At 38.6% G+C, this 21,069-nt stretch overlaps 1 protein-coding gene across 8 annotated transcripts in view; it reads right to left on the reverse strand.

Moving 5' to 3' along the window:
- Positions 1–21,069, reverse strand: part of LOC131692473 (partitioning defective 3 homolog) — a 127,155-nt gene that overhangs the window by 34,586 nt on the left and 71,500 nt on the right. For 4 of the 8 annotated variants that reach the window (XR_009305987.1, XR_009305986.1, XM_058979581.1 and 1 more), the window contains exon 1: positions 8,595–8,845. The exons of 2 other annotated variants lie outside the window; for them this stretch is intronic. The gene's annotated coding sequence lies outside the window, so the exon portion shown is untranslated. Of the gene's footprint in view, positions 1–8,594; positions 8,846–21,069 lie in introns of those variants that run through there. 2 more of the 8 variants (XM_058979550.1, XM_058979540.1) reach the window with 2 other exon arrangements.

The following is a 21,069-nucleotide window of genomic DNA, read 5'->3' on the forward strand; positions in this document are numbered from 1 at the left end:
ACGATGCGACCTGTAAAGCATGTTTTATTAGGTAGTTGTTTAGTTAGTCTTCGAGTGCACGATCACTCGAAAAAGAGATGATCTTGTTTAGTTTTTGGTTATTTTTAAACTCTGGGCAGCCGGCTACCGAGAGTATACTATGTTCCCTAAACAAAAGCAATTTGAACTCCACACGGCCGACCGTGGGAGTATTGCATAGAAAAGCTAATCTTATCCGCGTAATGGGCCGGATCACTATTTATTGCAACAGTATTTGGACAGAATTCGCTACTTCTTCTCTACGATATATTTATTGGCTTGAAAACTACCGAGTGATAACACATTATACAGGCAAAAATAGCGAGAGATGTTATAAATCAAGGAAAGTATTTCTTATTTTCCATATCGGATTGTTTGTGGAATACAAGTATACGAGCGATAATACCGAACACTGAAGGGAAATATAAAGGATTGTTAACCTGATGCACGGGCTTGTTAGCAATAACGGAGCTTTAAATTAGGTTCATAAAAACAGACGCGGCGAATTTTCAATACGTATTGACCCGTGTTCATAGATACTAGTCAGATTAGTCGTATTGGGGCTAATTTCCGATCAACTATTCATTTTTACGGCAATGTTTTCTCGACTAGATCTGTTCGCACCCTCTCATTCTGTTCGCACCCTCTCATTCTGCGGTTTAAGGACCAAATGTCATCAATAGACTTAGAATCGCGTGGAGGCATGAGATAGGAAACTTGTAAGAATTTTGCTATCCCACCGTTTGACTACCAGAATGGATGGGAGAACAGTAATACTAGCAAATACCGACTACCATAAGAGCGGTGCAAATTTGAACGAGTGACGTAGAGTACTGCACTGAAAAAAGGACCAGGAGTGCGATTTTACGAAGTTTTAGCTTCCGATGGCCCTACATTTTCTGACAAAGTGAAGTTCTTGAATGTTGAGATTTTTATTACTGTTTTGAAAAGCAAAAGTATCATAAAGCTAGTGTCAGGCCTTCATGAGACCTCAAGGAGTCACTTTTGGAGGTATTCGTAAATGTAGATTTGTCGGTAGACGGTTCCAAATATAATAGAAAAATACCTAATTTAACACAACTACAGATCACTTGCAACATAAAAAGCTTTTTGTGAAATTCGACAGCTCCATCTTAGGCCAATTCAATAAATTTCCTACATGAAAGTTTCCATTTTTTAAAAACGGTTTTTAAACCAAAGCTTTGGAAGTTAAACCTTGGCGTGGAAGTGCCGGTATATTAATATATTCTGTTACTTAGTGTAGAATTAGATTTCGTCATTTACGGCTAATATACAACCGCCAGAAGAAACTTAAAACGTTGGTACACAATCAAGAAAGGCGAATCAGAAAAGGAGCAGTATATGTCAGTGATTCACTAAATACAGACTGGAAAGAGGGTAATATGGAAAACCTTAAGGTCCGTCCAGATTAAGTCTTCGGTACGGAGCAAAACGTCGGCCTAGGAACTCCTAGCATGTTGTTAGTCGCCTCTTACGACATGGGAGCAGTTCCCAGAGGTTCTATTCTTGGTTGAAATAGTGCAAAAAGATTTCAGCCCGCCGGACACCACACGGCTTAACTATTAAAACGAGCGTAATTTTTTATAACTCACAAATGTGGCATCCGATGAAATCAAGCGCAAAAAAAAGATTGAAATAAGAAGGAGGAATTGGAGACGAGCTCGTGGACGACAAATGAAATAGTAGAAAAACTTTATCTCACCCGTTTTGTGTGCTTTTTATTCTGACGTAATACCAGCAGTGTAACTCGGTAGAGTGCGGAGTACAAAGCCTTTCGCTTTAGAAATGGATTACGTAGGTTGGTAAAATCGCGTCACTATTCACGGGATTCTCAAGGAGGAGGTGCAGTCTACAAAAGTTAAGCAGGCAGAAAGTAAACAAAATTGTATGGTACTCATAGGAAGCCTTTCAATGTTTAGCAAGTTGAACTCCAGAGTCCTAATTTTCAAAAGAAGATGCTAAGCCAAACCAAATGTTTCGATTTCATTAGTTGTCATCAGCTTAAAATTAATTCTTTTTTTTTACGGAACATCACGCTTCACTAGGGGTTTGCTCAGGAAAGCAGCGGATTCTGATCAGACGAAGTCGAAACGCAAATTCCATAACTAATTTAAGATCTCGATGTTGAGTTCTCTACACTAAAATTTGTTGAAAACTAGAGTTCTAATTTCAGGAATCAAATGACTGATTTTGACTCAACATTTCTTTTATGTCGATTTAATCAGTGAGTTCCCGAGGTTTTCAAGAGCTATAATAGAGCTTATAAACGAAAATGATAAAAAAGAAATAGATATTCTCTTTATTATTTTGAATTTAACAGATTTTTTTATTTTTAATGCATTTTTGTCTTCGTTAAAATTTTAATTCATTTCAATTATTTTGCTTATATTCTTCATTTTAAGAGTTTTTGGTTCTATCCAACGAAGAAACAGATCGCAATGGTAAGTTAAACGAAAGCAAATATGTGAAGAAAATCTCCCACAAGCAGGATTCGAACTTACAACTCTTGGGACTCCAGCTCAATCAAAAAAAAAACCCCTATGCTATCCCCCTTATGGTGGTAGCGACGGTTGTGTGATCTCTCTCTACAGGCAGTGGTACGATCACTGTCGCTAATGCGATAATCATGTGTTCTTCCAGGGATAGCATAAGGGTTTGTGTCTTGAATTGGAGTCCCGAGGGTTGCAGGTTCGAATCCTGCCTATGGTGGAAATTTTTCCACATAATTGGTTTCGTTTATCTCACCATTTCGATCTGTATTCCCCGTTGGATATTACTAAAAAAGTATCAAATAAGGTATTGGCACTTACGTCAAAAATTAATTAATAGTTCTTCAGTTTGTTTATCTCATTTATTATATTTAATTGCTATATTTTTTTAATATTAATTTTATTTTATTTGTCTATTTTATATATGGGTTCCTTTTTTATTTTATTAATATTCATTATTTAATCTTTTTTTGCGAAATAAAATATTTTATTTAGATTAGTTAGTCTTTTTTTTAAACCTTTTTCTTTATTTTAAAATATAGCAAAGATATGTAATATTTCAAAAGAGTTTTGAAGACTTCTGAAGAAGTCAGAAGACTTTTAAACGCTTCAACTTTTGCAATCTTCTGAAGACTCATGAAAACTTGTAAACCTGAGAAAAATTCTGCGACAATTTAGAAAGTCTATTGTTTATTTATTTAACACATCAACAGACCTATCAAAGCCTTAATATTTATCTGCATTCTTCAATTGCACGAATTAGGCGAAACATCTTGAGATCATCCGCGAAGGACAATCGCGGAGTCTACAGAACTAGATGTACATCATTGAAGTATAGCAGAAACATCAACGGTCTCAAGTGGTTTCCTTGAGGTATTCATGACGTAGAAGTGAAAGTGAGGGCCTGACAACCTCTAATGACATGGTATCTGAAGATTTCTTATAATACAGAAAATGGTAGAAGTTTTCTGAAGTCTTTTGAAATTTCTGAGGACCTCAGAAGGTTTCTTAAAACTTTTCGAAATTTCAGAGAACTGAAGAAGGCTCTGGAGACATCAAAGAAATTCCATAAAATTTCAAATATTAGACAAAATAAGTGGAATTAAATAGACTCCTTAAGACTTTCAAAGACTTCTGCAGAATACTGGAGACAGCTGAGCACTTCTGAAGATTCAAACTTAATGGCTTCGTGGTGGTTTCTAAAGACTGCTGAAAACATGAAACACGCTGAAACTATTAGAAAAAAACGCTTTAAGACTTCTAAAAAATTCTGAAGATTTTTGAAGATCTCCGAAAACTTTTGCACGCTATATTCGAACACATAATTGAGTGCCTGACTATCCCGACAGCATTTATCGAAACTAGAAATCCACCGGGTCATTTGGGCCAGGTTCGTATTATATTAGGTGGACCCGGGGCTATTAAGACCGTGAGGGTAATTCGAACCACCTCGATTTCTCAGAAAATCGCAAGACTTTCTGACAAATTAATTTTGATAGCTGAATCTTATTCTGCACTTTTTTAAGAAAGGAGATACAACGTGTTGCATTTTTTCGCCATCCTCAAAACAAAAATCATAATAATAGTAAAGCCGTAATTAAAACAACAAATAAAAGTGAAAAAAGGTAACTGTTTTGGAAGGGTTGAGACTCCTATTTAATAGAATGATTTTTGTTTGAGTAAAAACAGAGATATTTTCAAGACGCTAACCACTTTTGTGTGAAATGAGCGTACGGGGCTATTCGGATCCCCTATTCCATCAACCACCGTTCAGCGGATTGAGGCTGCGCACACTATTGCACACGTCACAGCAAAGAAAATACATGATGCGCCAATCGACAGCTGTCACGATCTGAATTGTCCCGTAGGCAGGTCCAAATTACCCCTACAATGAAGCTGAGGTTGCAAACTAACAATTAGGACGTTTGACCGGTAATTTTTTTCACATCTATCCACCTAAAAGGGTGATTTGCTTGGGTAGGTCCAAATAGCCTATAAACTTATAAAGACTACTGAAGATTTCTTAAAATTTCCTAAGGCTTCTGGAGACATTTAAATAGTTTTAACAATTTCTGAGGGTATCTGAAGACTTCTGGAGGCTTGCGTAGACTTCTAAAGATTTCCGAAGACTATTAAGAACTTTTTAAGACCAACAGTCTTCTGAAAACTTTTGAAACCTTCAAAAAAATTCAGAAAATTGAAAATGTATTGAAGACTTTCTAAAATAACAGAAAATTGAAAAAGACTCCCGAGAGCCCTGAAATCTTCGAGAAATTCGAAGACTTCAAAGAATACTTTTAATAACCTAAAAATCAGAGGACTTCAGAACATCTCTGAAATTCCAAGTAGATTTCAGTGTATTTCAGAAATTTCCAAATAAAAAAAATTAGAAGCATTCAAAAGACGTCTATGGATTTCTGAAGACCTCTGTACTTCTCGGAAATTTCGGAAGACAGCCGAAGAAAAATCTAGACTTTTGAAGAATTCTGAAAACATCTTAACATTTCCAATAACTTCGGAAGAATTAAAGAAAAAGGAGAAGAAAATATAAGTTTATTACGCGTTTGGTTCGTGTACACTGAACTACAGAAACCCTATACAAAGTACCGTTATGGCTATCACGAGCATTATGTAAATGCATAAGGTGAATTGATATGGCTCAGTCTGAGTACAAAAAGTTATCCTGAAACGTCGTTTTTCAGTGTTCAGTGACTTAAAATTCTCTAGCAAATTGATCCAAAGCATCCGAGTACTGCGGATTGCAAAGCTTAACTAATCCAGTTCCAACATGTACGGAATGAGATTCTGGTACAATTTCTCTATCAAATTCAAGTAGCAAACACATTGCTCCTTTAAGTTCACGCATTGAGCCTTGTCAAATAAACGAAAATTAAGACTTCTAAACACTGATGAAGGTTTGTGAAAATTTTTGAAGCTTTTGAAAAATAAAGTATTCATAAAATTTTTGAAGATATTCGAAAGCTGCTGAAGACTTTCTTGAATGTTATAGAAGCTTCTGAAGGTATCAGAACATTATAAACATTTTCAAAGTCTTCTGAATACTTATGGTGACTCTTGATGACGCCTAAAAGACTTCTGAAAACTTATAAAAATAAAAATAGATGATTTCAGAAAAATCAAGAGGATTTCAAAAGTTTTTAGGATTTTTGAAAAGATTTCAGAAGTTTTCTATGGAATTCTAATGTCCTTCTGACGATTTCCGTATTCTTATTTGTGCAACTTCGTTCCTCATTTTTGAATAATTCGGTAATACCTTCATAAATATTTGTTTTTCAAATTCATTTACATTTTAATAGGCGGAGCTGTATCATGTGCAACATGACATCTTATCATATGATCATTCACCTTTTATGCTGAACTCCTATCTCTACCTTCACGTGGTACCTGATGGGGTACGAGGAACCTTAGTCAAGATTAGGTAACCAACCCTGGTGGACGAAAGAACAATCATACAAGTTCAAAAAATTTAGTAATAGATAAAGGATGGAATGGGCAAAGGATACACGTCAATGTACAATGGAAACTGATTGGAAACTTGGTGCTTGGAACATCAGGTCCTTGTTGGAACCTGGAAAGGTCGTCAGCTATCATTACTTAGAAATTTAGGTATACAACGACAACTGGGGCTTGTGCGATACCCTGACTAATTATACCAATCTATTCGTGTGACATCGTCACACCATGCAGAATGCAAGATTGAATAAAAACGTGATCTCCTCTGAATTTCTGTGAAGTTCTTGTGATTCTACAGCCCCAACTAAGAACGATGATCTGATCCATTGCGATTCATGAAACATCGCCATAACTTGCTAAATTTACGAATGAAATGTTATATTCTCGTAATGATTCTGAAGTTTAAGTCTTTAGATTAGAGTCTTGCCTTAGTTAAGTCAATAGAAAATCGAGGCTTGAATTTTAGAATAATTTGGAGAAGCCAATATATTACTATGTCAGTGTGTCATGATCAACGTTTTGTAACGAAATTCCTCGCCGCTCAGTGCGCTGTTCAAACCGTTCCTGTAATATCAGAACTTTAAGGTCTGGATTTCAGAATGATTTAGAGAAGATGGTAGTTATTGCTCTGAACGCATTATGTCGTACATTTTACAGCGAGGTTTCATGTAGTTCAACGGATACATACAATAAATCAACATAACGTAGGTCTTTTGATTAGTGCTGTAGCATTTTAAGATTTTAAATATATTTGCGCAGGTATAGATTCGAGATGTGAATTTCAGGACGTGTTGGAAGATTGAATATAATCTTCGTTGTATCTCTAAGAAGACACTATTCGCTTTTAAATTTAAAAATAACTAAAAATTGCATATGTGAGCTTTATCTTTAAGTTATCCCATTGAAACAGCAATCCACACCTAATGAGCGGCTCACAACAGTATCCAACCAAGAGCGAACGACTGCAACTGAAAACACACTCCGATATACTGACGACATCAAATCGAGTTAATCGAAAAGTGACGTTCTTCCTCTTACAACGACACCCCCTCGCTCAATTTCAGCTGAAACCTGATCGCCAGATAGCTCGCCCAGCGTCAGGACAACCCGAACAAGCTCAATGAATCTACTTGCGTCCCATCGACGCACGAACGCGGATTCACTTTCAACCAGCCGTGCCATGCTAAAAGTGGCAATACATGGTATCAAGTTAATCCAGTTTCAAATTTCTACGCCATCACAGCAGCAGAAACAGCAGTAGGGCATGAACAAGTTGATATTTAGTATCGCTGATTGAACAAAACTAGCATCTGCTCTCCGCCGGTCCTCTTTCTCTTCCCTTTTTTGTACCAAAGCTTCAAACTCATACGTTCATTTCATACTACGCTAACTGCATCGAAGAGGGTCGGTCCACTTTCGGCAGCAGATCGGCCGTTGTGAACATGACATGAAACGTACATACAGGTGTGCACAGCTTTTCGCAATGATGGAGAGGCAGGGCTCCACTCGCGGAAATTTGCATTATTTTGTAGGAGGAAATCGTCCGCTCGGTTCGATCGTTGGTGAAGGGAAAGGCGTCGGACTCGTTGTTCTCCATTCCGGCTCAGCGGTCCAGAAAAGTGTCCCCCCTGTTTCCGTTCGTTCCCTCGGCTCTTATTAAAACACGCCGGGTGCAGCACCCAGTGGATGTGCATTTTTTTGCTATCGTCGTTCGTGATATGATTGATGTTTGCCTACTTTTGTTTCTACTTTACTCTCGGATGGGAACACACTCGAGGCGAACTAATTTTACCGATTTTTCCATCCCGATGCCTCGCCATTACACGAAGAAAAGATCGATTGAAAATTGCAGTGGCAGACACGGTTGTTGCACGGCCTATTGATCAAGATCTTGCTTCGTGATTGACATTTGAATGAATCTAATTTGCGATTCGTCCGTAGACGAATGGATTGGACAAAAACCTATCCCCTAGCCAAAGCAAGGGCCAGAGCGCAACAGCGCAACGCGAGGTGTCCAGTTCACACAGTTCTGCAAATCGACACCCACCTCCACAACGTCCCTCCCCCCGCGTGCACCGATAGAATATCCACATCAATAAAGTGTATTGTAGAGAACTGACACAAATACCAGTCGGAGGGGTAGTAGCAGAAGTAGCAGCAGCAACAACGGCGAGAAGAAAAAAACAGTCAGCTCGGCATTTGTTGGATATTGCAGAACTCGAAGAGACCTGAGTACTGTTCATTCAACGGATCGAACTGGCTGCAGAAAAACTTCTATAATTACATATCACAAGTATGCACTAAGCTGTCCGTAGCAGGCAGGGTTGGCATAGGACGGGAACACACATACACTTTTTTTCTGTGCCAAGGGGTATCGCGGACCCCACAATCCGTCATTTAAATAATTCCACTAGAGCACGATCATTTATTTTTTCCTTCTAACGGTGGACACTTCGCGCTCGGTCGCATATTTCTGCACACGTCGTCACTATCCAAATCACCCTTCCACTTCCTCGCGATAGTTTACTTCGAATCGTTTAGGAGGCACTATTCTGACCTGGAAATTTTGTTCTTGATCATTAGCTGTTTTACCTAGAGACACTATTAACAACCAGTAGCAACAATCACTTTTCCCCTTCAACCGATCGAGCCCCGTGTTCCGATGATAATCACCCACCACGCACAGATTGGTCCGAACTTTCCATCGACACTACTAGATTTCGAGAGCGCGGTGCAGCCTCGTACAACGGAATCGCGAAAAACACCCAACTAGCCCCAACCACGATCGACGTCGATTTCGCGTCACACCGTCCAAACGCCACGACGATTTGTAAACAACTGACTCAATCGCCTGTTGCCTGCAGCCGTTCACGACCACCACCACTACCACCACCAACAGTAGGTTAGGTATGAGCCGATCAGCAGCGGCGCAGCGGAAGCGAAGGCCATCAACGAGGTACCCACTACTACTACTGGCTCGCACAAGGGGGTGGTGGTACCACTACCAGCTCAGACCAGTGCGCTGTTGCCTGGGTACCCGTCATTAGCCATGAAGTGGATGGAGAAAAAAAATGCATTATTATGGCCTACTGCATTTCGAGGAGATTCCGGTCGAGGAATTCCCACAGGTCAACAAAAGAGATTCCTGCTCTGGTAGGTCGGTTGGTAGGCAGTAAATACTTTGGATTGGGATCCCTATAATACCGAAAGGTGAATCATTTTTATCGGTTGATGGTGGAATAAAAGGCGCACAGGTAAACATACAGCGACAATGTTGAATAGACTTCGCACAGCAACAGATAGGTATGTAGGGTGAATATAAAAGTGTGCTCACCTGACGATACGATGTTCATCGGGGAACAATGTTTTAGTTGATTGAAAAAAAAACGGTAAGCTATCGGGTAAAGTGTTCGAGGTCAGACACTCCTTTAACAATGCAACCATCGTTCATATCATTGCACAGTGGTGAAGAATGTGAAGTTAGCACGAATTTTAACGAAAATCTGATCATTGTGAACGCATAATCAAAAACAAACACAACGCTGTAAGAATCACTCACAACAAGTGCAGACAAGCAGGAAAATGTCACCTACTGAAACACTGCTTAAGGTGAATTGCAGCGGGCCATGATTTGGATTGTGATATTGAGTGAACGGCTCAGATCTGGCGACAGGAAAACTTCATTATCACGTTGGAACAAGCGTTTGTATGTTCATGTGTTTTTAATTTTATAAGTGCTAAACGCTTGCAAGATCGCAAAGGTAGGCGTACGTGGATAATCGCGAAACGTTCGAGCGTTTGTATGTTAACGTGTCCGATCGCGTCGGTGTGTGTATGTAGTGTGTGCTAGTGTATGTAACTTCACGTGTATAAGTTCGATTGTTTAATCGTGTGACCCTTCACATATTCGTTTGTGTTCTCGAATGATCGCATGGGCGTTTAAGGCCGATGACATGCTTACGCGATTTGCGAAGCGGTAGCGGTAAGCGAAGCAAATGCGCTTGACCTATCCGTTTGGTGTGTGCATGTAGATCGCGTAATACTGTCATAGTAAAAGCGGGGCGAACGCGGCAAAACACTATGTAAAGTGCTCAGACGCGTCCGCAAACGCTTCGCTTTCCGCTTCAGCTTGTCATCGGCCTAAATGCTCATACTTGAGTCCACGTTTATATGCTAACACGATCACTTAATCATCGGAAGGCGTTTGTGTATACCAGATCTCGGGCGTAGCCATGGGCGAATGATAGCGATTGCTCTTTCGTTTTTGTGATCAGGTTTGCAGAACCGTCAAGGGCTCCAGCGTTTGTATGTTAACGTGTTCGATCGAATTGAAGTTTGTATGTCGCCTGTGCTAGCAAGTAGCTGCGCGTGGATAAACAATTTACGTGGACTGCGATTCCGATGTTCAATCTTGAGTGTACAGTTCAGATCATAGAAAAGTGAGCTTCCCCACATCACCAGAGATCCGAGCACTGGCGCTCTGAAACGTGCTGTCTAGTGCATATGAGTATAATTTTGTTTGAGAATGGACTAACTAAAGGCATGGGCTTACGCAGGAAATGAGAATGAGCGTGTATATTCGCATTTGAGACCGCGATGCGCGGACGATTGCATTTGCATGGTCGCGATTATGACCAGTTTGTATTATCGCGCATGCTACGAGCGTTTGTACATTTGAAAAAATAAGATTGTGAGTGTATCCGAAAAATATGCAATTGATATTGATAGTGAGTGTTAGTATTAATATAACATAGAATATAGTAAAAAAGAAATACATATACACATAACCATGGTAGATTATGTCAATTCGCAAGAATGGGTAGTTTTGGCTCCTTATGATTAAGTTCCCCAAAATCGTGTTGTGAGCCACTGTGCCCCCCAACTGGTGTTTAAACAAAATGAAAGGGACAAATTTTCCAAAGATAAAATAAGATTGTAAATTGTTTAGTTTTAGTAAAAAGTTGAATTTCTTACTAATTTTTACATTCGGGATCAACGTAGTTCGTACCATTTGCTGGGCTTTGAAAGGCCACAAGTTTTAAAACAGAATTAATACACAAAAACACAAATCGTGAGAAGTAACCTAAGGAGTGACTGCCAAAAAAGGTGTCGCGCAATCGGATGGAAATAATTTATTTCGTCAAATACATTACTCGAAAGAACTGCTCATGTTACAAAGAAGGGTAGCCAACAGAACCGCATTTTTATATTTTCCAAAGGAGTTAGGGACGTAATACAAGATGTTAAGATAGTAAAATTAAATTGTTTTTTTACGATATATTATGTAAACGTGCACGGTACATACCCTTCGCAAGTAAAAGTTATCTTAAAAGTGATAACCCAACGGCGAAAAAGTTCGGACGTAGAGATATATCAAGAAAACAGGTTTTTCAGAACTGGAGGAGTATGATGTAAACGTATTGCGGTTTTGGTTTTGTACGACGGTATGTGAGTTGAAAACAAGCGTTTTTCTCAAAACTGCAATGTTTTTTATCTTACATTATCCCAATACTTCCAATAACTCCGATTTTCACATATTGGAAGGAGAATGAATTCGAGTGACCAAAGTTAGTAAATTTTACGTGAAAAAGTCAAAAGAATCGATTGCACTACTAGTTTTGACCAACCATATTCCCTTCCGAGATATACAGCCAGAATTACAATAAATTTCGAATTGTATACAGATTTGGGTGGAGATGCGCCAAAACATTTTGCTTAATCCATTTCTCCATACTCACTAATTGGTACCTTTTTAGCCAATAGAAAGGAAAGAGTCAAATTTTTAATTGAAATACCCTTTATTGGTAAGCAAGTTTTTAAATCGAAATAGTAATTTTAAAGCAAAACTTCAAAATCACTCGAATCTATAAATGCGTATTGCGCTACATATTTCAGCGTCATTTGTACGGAAAACACATCATATACATTTTTCTTTAGTCTGTGTATGAAATTACGCAAGCTTGCAAGTTCTGGCAGATAAAGCGTTTGGACCGCAGGACATTAGAGCTGGTTTTATAACACCAGAACGCTCCTTGAGGAGTGACAAAGAAAAATAAATGATTTAAATCTGTGCCGATCTTCCAACAAAATGGCTTTTTATGACCCCTACATAGGACTGTCCCTATTTTTTTCGCTCTGATCGCAACCAATCTTGAAAAAGACAATTAAGCTTCATTAGATAGTGTAAATAGATTACCTAAATTTCTAAGTGATTCGATTTATCCCACCTTCTCCTATTGCTTAATAGATACTAGGATGAAGACCCTGTGCCATCGGCAGATTTGAAGCCCAGAATTCCTCTATGATTGGAGTCGTAAAATAATCTCTTAGACTGCAGATCACTGTCCTCCTGGAATCTGAGTCATTTGTTGAGAATGTAGTCAGTTTTCATAAAATATCTCTTTCATTCTAGATTTGCATATATGACCAAAAAGTAAAATTTAGCGATTCAAAACGATTCCTTTCATTTGTTCGATTATGGAGGTTTTAACACATCATTTTATGGGATATAAAAATTTCTAAACTTGTGAGCGAGGATTGAAAACAGAATCCAGAAAAAACTGCGTAGAAGGAAATCGATTTGCCAACTACGATATGCTTACTCAATCAATCTTTTTTGACGTTTCGGACTATTTGAGACCTTTTCCAAGGGCTCAGAAGATGCATTTTTGGTTCGATTTGTAATTTGAGTAACCAAAATCAAAGTCGTAAGAGTAGAACATGCTTCGCAAAACTAGCGTTAAAGAGTAGAACATGCTTCTCAAAACTAGCGTTAGAATGTAAAAATGTGATATAAAACTTCAAAGGTAAAAATTGAGTACTTCGGCATAAGATTTCGCTCGAAAAATCCGCTAAGGTTGAACCTAAAGATTCAAAGTCAGCTAAATCTTGTTTTTAGAACCGGTTAATTTTGTTCGGTATTGTACGGAAGGTTTTTTTATCCGACTCTGACTTTACTCTTTTAATTTTTTGTTCTATTTTTTATATTTAAAGCGGATCTTACGAAAAATGTTCTGATCTTGCGATTTTATTTTTTCGGTCGTTCACTAAAAGTTTGATGCTATTGCATCCGGTTTTTTTTCTTTCTTACAAAAGAACTTAGAAACTGCTGGAACTTTCATTTTGCTTTTCACTGATTGGGTACATATGGTTCAAACAAACATCAGTAACTATTCCAAAAGTTACCAGTACATACCAACTTACCAGTATTTTCAAAATGACAGCATGAATCGATTGTTTACCTGTAACGAGATTAAATAAAAATCATTAGACACTTGACACGATTTTGGATACGATATTGTATCAGTTAAATTGCAATGGAAGGCTTAATTTACTAGTGAAAAACTTGAGCAGTTTTCGAGAAGTATGGAAATGATAGAAACTTATTCATTGTCTTCTTCCGGGAGAGACCCTAATATTGTTAATCATCTATTGACTAATTCACTGATACTTAACTAAAATTATTTTAATATGAATACGATGAGTCCTTATTTTGTCTAAAATATTAAATTAACAAAATCAAATTCCTAGGACTACATCCCGCCATTTGTAGTATATTTCAATATCCGATTCCACCGAATCATAAAGTCTGGTCCACCTTGAACTTGGACACATAAAACCATATATTTGTTGGGATTGATTTGAAGTATGGAAAACGTAATTTAGTCAAAATAAAGGTATTTGATTGCATGTTCTTAAAAAAAAGTCCGCAGCTGCCAATTCCTTGCCAAAGCATCAGTTTCCGCGCAAATTTATCAGCGTAAACAAACTCGGGGACATCAAGCCCTGTTATAGAGATACATTTTTTTCAAATGTCTACTTGAAATCCATCTCGTTACAGGTTTCATCCTACATGAGAAGACAGCCTCTGTTTTGCTCCTTTTCTTGCGGGACATCATGCTTTACTATGTGTCTGTTTTTCGAGCTAGTGTCAATCTGGCGCTTGCTTCGTCCGGTTCTAAGATAGTTGAGACGAAGTCATATTTTTTCATAACTAATACACTAGATTTTGTTTCGTCTTTCTGTTCGGTTGGTTGGAGGCACGGAATGAACGTTCTGCTCGCAGACAGATTCTCCGGACGGTATTACGACTAACAATTTTTTTTGGCGAAATCCCGAAGACGAAACTTTCCCTACTGTAACTATCAAATTATACGCTGAATGCTCGGTCGTTCAGCAAAATATGGCAAATCATAGTGGAATTAAAACGGAAGACAACGGTTTAAAGTGTTTAATGGGAAAAATGTTCAGATTGGACAGAAACAATTAAGTGTGTAGTCTGCTTTCTTCAACGACCACGCCACAGGGCCGTACAGAGCAACAAGGAGTATCAGCGATTTGTACAAAGCTAGACCTTTTAACAATATCTGCTCCAACGCGAAGTAATTGTTCATTTCACGACTCAACACAAGATTTTACTACTCCATAACCACCCTAGTGTAACCATCCTTTACGATTAGTTTTAACATCTCGCGATCAACAAACGGAACGGAGCTCTAACGACCTTCAAGTTACACACAAACCTGCGGCAATCAATGCCATCAGGCTGGCAAATTGCAGTCAGTCAAATATATTCAGCCAACAGAAAATTAAACAGACAAACAGACAGTCAGTCAGTCAGTCAATGGTGGTTTTGGGAACCCGTTTCGAAAATGGAACATACTGTGAAATTCCTTTCAAATCGTTTCGCTACAACGTAGACAAATTTGAACCTTCCATCGCTTGGTCGAGTCATGCGTAACACACACCTCTTCCCTGCGGCAATGCCGACCGTCGGATGTGATTTTGGGTCATAGAGAAGAGGGAGGAAAAACGACGATATTATGGTATTATTAATTGTTGTTGTGGTGTCCGATCTGTCCATGCCTATGACTGTTATTATTTTTTTTTTGGGTGAAGGTGTATGGATGATGGATTGTTGTTGGTTTGTACCGTTCTCTTCGCACTTGTTCGGTTCGGAGCCGTTTTTTCGTTCAAGGATAAAATTCTATTCGCTGCTTTTTTGTGTGTTTTCATTAATCTATTGCATTCCTGAAGAGATTATGTTGTCGTTTCAAAGAAAAATAACGAAATTCCAGCTCTGCTCGAGCGATAAACCTATTCTGGACTTCATTCATAATTGAAAATCTTAGAACATGATTTCAAGCCGCCTTAGTTGTACTTGGGGGAATAGAACAAGAACTTATGTTATGAAAAAAACAAACGTTGGCACCGTTCCGTTATTCCTGGCAAATATCCCAGCTTTAGCTTGAAGTGTCCATATTGATTGATTTATAGGAGTTTTATGAACTCACATTCCGAGCCGGTTTGCTGATTTTCAAGCATTGCTTCGTGACTGTTAGCCACGCCAATTGATTTGCCTCGTTGCGCCTTCCTTTCGAGCACAAATTGGTCTTGGAATGTTGTAGCGTAGGACCCTCGCATTACTATTGGCAAATTGCTGACCAGCCGTACTGCCCTGGGGCCCACAATAATAGTCTGGCTGGAGGTTAGTTCCCGTCGAGGTCTCAGAGCCGGGTATTTTTTCACTGTGCTTTCCATTGACAAATATATTTACAAGCTAGCTTAAATGTGGGCTACACGCGCAAGTGTCTGAAATCTCTTCATTTTTTTGGCAAATATCCACAGTACCTTGACGCCTCGAAGACTGTAGATTACGAGGCCCCTGACCTTCCATTGTGTTAGTCTGTGCCATTTAATCGTAGCACTGACAGTTGGTAGTTACTTTGTTACGATGGTTTGGTTTTACGGTTCAACCGACCGTGATGTGTGTGGTTTCGGAGGAAAACTTAAATCCACTCAAGACGTTTAACTCATCATATGGGTATTACGTGATTTTACCGTGAAATGTTAGTGTTTTGATTGAGCACTTAACCGAAATGGGCAGTTTAGTGGAGTTCCATCACCTCGTGATAATTACAAAAGGGCTTTCCAGCTACGGTCTAGTGAAGAACCAATAAGGCCCATGGTGCAATATTTTCCTGCACGACCAAATATAATGTCATCGAACCATAGCTCGTTGCGACCGCCCAAGAATTCCGTATTGCGCTCACGCAATCCCAAGATCACTATCTGCGCGCTCCATAATGGGTCCAAATCACGCATCTCAATAAAACCCGACCCGTTGAAACTCAATCCACTCGCGCGCCATCGTTTGTGTATTGTCTGCTCTGTGCTGTGTTCTTTGAGGGTGGGTCTGTCCTCCTCCCCCAACGTGATCCCACAGAAAGGGCAAAGGGTTCATTCCCGTGCAGCAGCGAACGAAAGATTTCAACGATGGTTCAGGAAAGAAGAAGATGGTGTCACACAGGAAGACAATCTGCCACGATTATGATGTTTAGAGCGCATTTCATCACACGTTTCGTCGGCGGCAGTTGAACAGTTACGGAGGACGGACGGGTGTGGAACAAATAATTCGAATAAATAAATAAATTATACAACACGATCAAATAAGCACTCGAGCTCAGTCGCTCATTGTTGTTGATGGTGGCTGCTCTTGTACGAGGCCTCCTCTCGAATGAAGAAAAAAAAAATAGTGCTAATGTATGGATACGGTACAGAGAAACCAGACAAGAACTAACCCACATACACACACAGCCATTGAGGTGCGGTCCAAATAGATCGTCAAAGATGAGGTACGAAAAATAAAAATGAATTGAAACTGACAGGAAGGTGTGCTATGGAAGGAAATGGGGTAATTGTTACGCTAATAACTATATCGGATGAATTTAAAATAAATCGAAATTTTAACTAAATTTCCTGGTAGTCGGATGTAGTTATTATTACATGTCTTTTTGTTCGTTGGCAATAATCAAACGAATTGAACAATGCTGTTGTGTGCTCAAATATCAGTTACCAATGGGTTTTGCACATTCTACTGGTTTCACATTATTTTCAAGAGAAGGAATTCAACTGTGCCAACTATCTAGGCGCAACGATCGTTATAACCACTTATTAGATACTCTCCCGTATTCTGTTTAGCAAATGCGTAAGTTTTTTGATTCTTTGTTGGCGAATATTAAAACCACCTTGCAGAAGAAAGATCAATGAAGAATCAGATGTTTTCCCTGCGACAAGTCCTGGATAAGTTATCATCTGTTAGTGAGTTTTAAAACAGCGTACGATTCAATGATACGAAGCAAACTGTATCAGACAATGCATCCTCACTGATCAAGCTGTTTCGTATGATGCTGATGGGTCAAAGTGTCAGAATACTCAGCGATTCATCTGTATTTTCCGTTAGATGGAGTGAAGCAGCGTGATGTACCCTCTGATTTATTATTGAATCTAGCGCTCAAAATGCGTTTCGTAAATCTGATCTGCAAAGGAGCATCATGGCATAAACAAGACAAAACATCATGGAATTTTCGTTTCGACTTCGTCTCATCAGAATCCGATACTAACTTTGTGACAGGACTAAGCTAGTGCTGGATTGACGCTAGCTCCAAAGGTGTCTCCGTTTTTTGAAACTAGCATCAATCCGGCGCTATCTTAGTCCTGTCACTAAATTAGTGTCGGATACTGATGAGACGAAGTCGACACGCAAATTCCATAACTAATTTAGTTATAGGTTTTGTGCAGTTTACGCGTAAAGATGGTTTTAAACAAATTTTCTCTTTAATGGGGAAAACATAGTTTTTACCTAAATTGTTACAAAGGAGAAATATAGCATAAGATCAAAAAAAAAATTGTCGTGACTAACGACCTACCTTTCAGCATATTCCAAAAATTTCGAAAGAAAATACGTGAAAGCTGTTGAACGTTTATATCTTGTCCTGTATATTGTTGTACTGCATGAAATTGTTCAATTTCTTTGTCATTTTGTCGAAAAACAGCAATGTTGTAGCCAGTATTGAAAAGCACCCTGGAAAACACTGCGGTTATTCTTTAGTGTTTTTCTTATCAACATTAATATTTGAAGCATATTATAATATGTCGCAAATGTTAAAACTGCCAGGCCTACTCTGCAGAGTTGGGTTTGAAGATGCTTTAATATTATACGGCAGTTGAATTATTCATTTAATGAACAATTCAACCAGCCATTCGTTTTGAAACTTGAATCAGGAAGAAACGAGGACAACTGTAATGACCGTTTCAGTTTATAGGGGGTTAGGATAAAACGTTGAGAGTGACTTTGCTAAGAAGGTTAATGTCACTCCTTTGGAACGCCTTTGCTCGCTCTATTTGAAAAATCATTCGAAAACTACTCAGAAAAGTGAAAATATCGCGCTCTTCTCGCTCAGAGTCGTCAATATACTGCACCAAACGAGCACACCAAATGATGACAAGTTTTAAATACAGGTCCGCTACAGATTTTATTCCTTTATCATGCCCATTTAGCTGTTTCGAACAAACGAAGCATCTCTTCAAAGAAGACGGTGGGCAAATCACGTGTGCGGAAATTCCCATCTGTTGACGAAACCACATTGTCTCTCGTAATGGTCATAATCTAAGTTTGCCCAAAATATACTTGATTTGGCAGGCAATTTGCTCATGTGGAAAGCGGACATGTCTTTTGTGACAACCGGAACGATCATTGTACTTGAATAAATGCCTCCAGAAGCGTCTACTTCCCCATCTCAGGTCTCACGATAGTCCTGTACACTTTTCTGACAGGCTTTAAGCTCGTGTCATTACTCAAACATTGTACTGGAGTGGTACAAGGCTGAGTAGATCGATTTTGTGTCAAAGGATATTAATTGCGGTCAATTGAAAATTATATCGACCGAAAATTGAACGATGTTCGTGATTTTATAAACATGGTCACGATTTTCTTAACTCATATTTACGTTATCGTGATATTTTATTTATGAGTTTTTTGTCGGTTTTTTCAGACAGAGTAATGTGATTCACGTTTATGATTTCAAGAGCCTTATCGTGATTATTGTAATTTCTCTTTGCGTTACCGTGATAGATTATCCATGTGCTTCATGATTTCAAGAGCTTAGTCATGATTTTTGTAATTCCTGTGCTCGCTATTTTGATATTTATTCTTGAACTTACTAACGAATGCGACTAATGTTTATGATATCAAAAACTTTGCCATGATTTTGCGATTTCTCTTTACTATATCGTGTTATATTATTGCTATTATTGTTTTTTTTATTTATTAAACTTTAACCATGAATATAATATGCATTTCAAATATACAATTCACTTTAAAAATCAAAATAAATAAAAACAAATGAATAAATAATCGAGTATGAGTTCTGCCGACTATCCTGAGTGCACTGCTTTCCAATTTTTGTGTTAATTTTCTTTCTTGGTGGTGAGCAATGGTCAGGTTTATCTCTAGGCGCTTGCTGATCATTCCGTTTGCCTTCTCCCTCGCTTGTACTTGACTTGTGCCGTCGTCGCTAGAGCTATGATTTTTGCTATTACCTGTTTGGTGCTTTTTTTTGTGTTTTCGAGGACACTGGTATAGCTATTCTATTCTAACCCTTACACAGCCAGTATTGAAAAGCATCCTGGAAAACACTGCAGTTATTCTGTAGTGTTTTTCTTGTCAATATTAATATTTGAAGCATATTTTTATATGTCGCAAATATTAAAACGGCCAGGCCTACTGTGCAGAATTGGGTTTGAAGATGTTTCAAAAATAGACGGCAATAAAATTATTCATTTAATGAATAATTTAATTAACGAATTGTTTTGAATCTTAAAGGAGGAAGAAACGAGGACAACCGTACCGACCGTTTCAGTTTGAAGGGGATATGTATAATAAATCGTTGGGAGTGACTTTGCTAAGAAGGTTAATGTCACTCCTTTGGCGAGGACACTGGTATAGCTGTCTTCTTTCTTGTTCATTTTTTCCATAGGTAGATTAACTATTGGTTTGAGGATACCGTGGAATATTGTTTGCCCCCATTTGTTTTTGTTGTAGTAGATGAATTTTGTTCAGTTGTTTTGGCGCATAGCTTACCGTAGTGTGTCATCTGGTTACAGAACTGGCACATGGGTGTCTGCATAGGATTGTTTGAATTTAGTTAACACCTTGGGATGATCAGCCCTCGAAAGTCTAGTAAGATGGTAAATTCGGCGCGTTTTTTGTATCTTGCGCAAAAGTTTTGCTTATTTTCGCCACGTCTCCCAGTGAACTACTAGTATTCCTCTTGATAGCTTGGACCAGGCTTGCCAAATGAACATCGAACAGCATGTTCGCTCTAGTTCTGTGCTCTTCTTAAACCTACATTTCGCGCTGATACGTACCAAAACACGTACACATGTTCGTCTGCACAACCAAACCCCATGTACGTACGCGGTGTTCGTACACACAGCTTCTTGACACTAGTTTTCTCGTTCTAGTCAATAGTGTTGACTCATTCTGTTTTGTGGGGGCCTTTCTTGTGTACGCACACGGTGTTTAAACCTAAGTTTGCACATCGTTCGCTTGGGTTCGGTGTTCGAGGCGAACCTGTACACAAAGGCAAAGCAAGTTTGAGGTTGAACGCGTGCACGAAATTTGGTACACAGATGCAAACTTATCGATGTTCATGGGAAGACTGGCTTGGACTACCCACTTAAGGGGTTATATACAAAATTGGAACTCAAAAAATCCAAAAAAAAAAAAAAATCATTGAATATTCTGAAAGTACACACTTTTGAAAATATCTGTGCGAAATTTCATCCAGATCGGAGCACTACATTTCAAACTACAGCCTTTCGCAGTGCGCTGGTATAAAGTTAACACACAACTTTAAACGCAATTATCTCGGAACTAAGTTGTTTGAAAAGCACCGTTGCGGTGAACGTGATATCGCAAAAAATATTCATCGGATTTCCATATTTTTTTTGTTTGTATTTACATTCTTGTGTACTTGAACGGTCAAAAAAATTTTTGATCCTTTGCCATGAATTTTTTTTTTAAATTTTGAACACCATGCAACTCAATTTTTTGGTTGTTTTTTTTTGCAGGAAATTTTTTTTTATTGGGAAACCGATCCGATCAAGTACACCCCAATACGTTTTTCTTCAATAATCTTTTTTCCTTTTTTGATTTCAGTTGAGCAGTTCGGCTTGGAGAGCGTTCACCGCAAACCTCTGCCAAAAAAGCTCGCTACTGGGGTTG

The sequence above is a fragment of the Topomyia yanbarensis genome, chromosome 1, assembly GCF_030247195.1.
Source record: "Topomyia yanbarensis strain Yona2022 chromosome 1, ASM3024719v1, whole genome shotgun sequence".
Taxonomy (NCBI): Eukaryota; Metazoa; Arthropoda; class Insecta; order Diptera; family Culicidae; genus Topomyia; species Topomyia yanbarensis.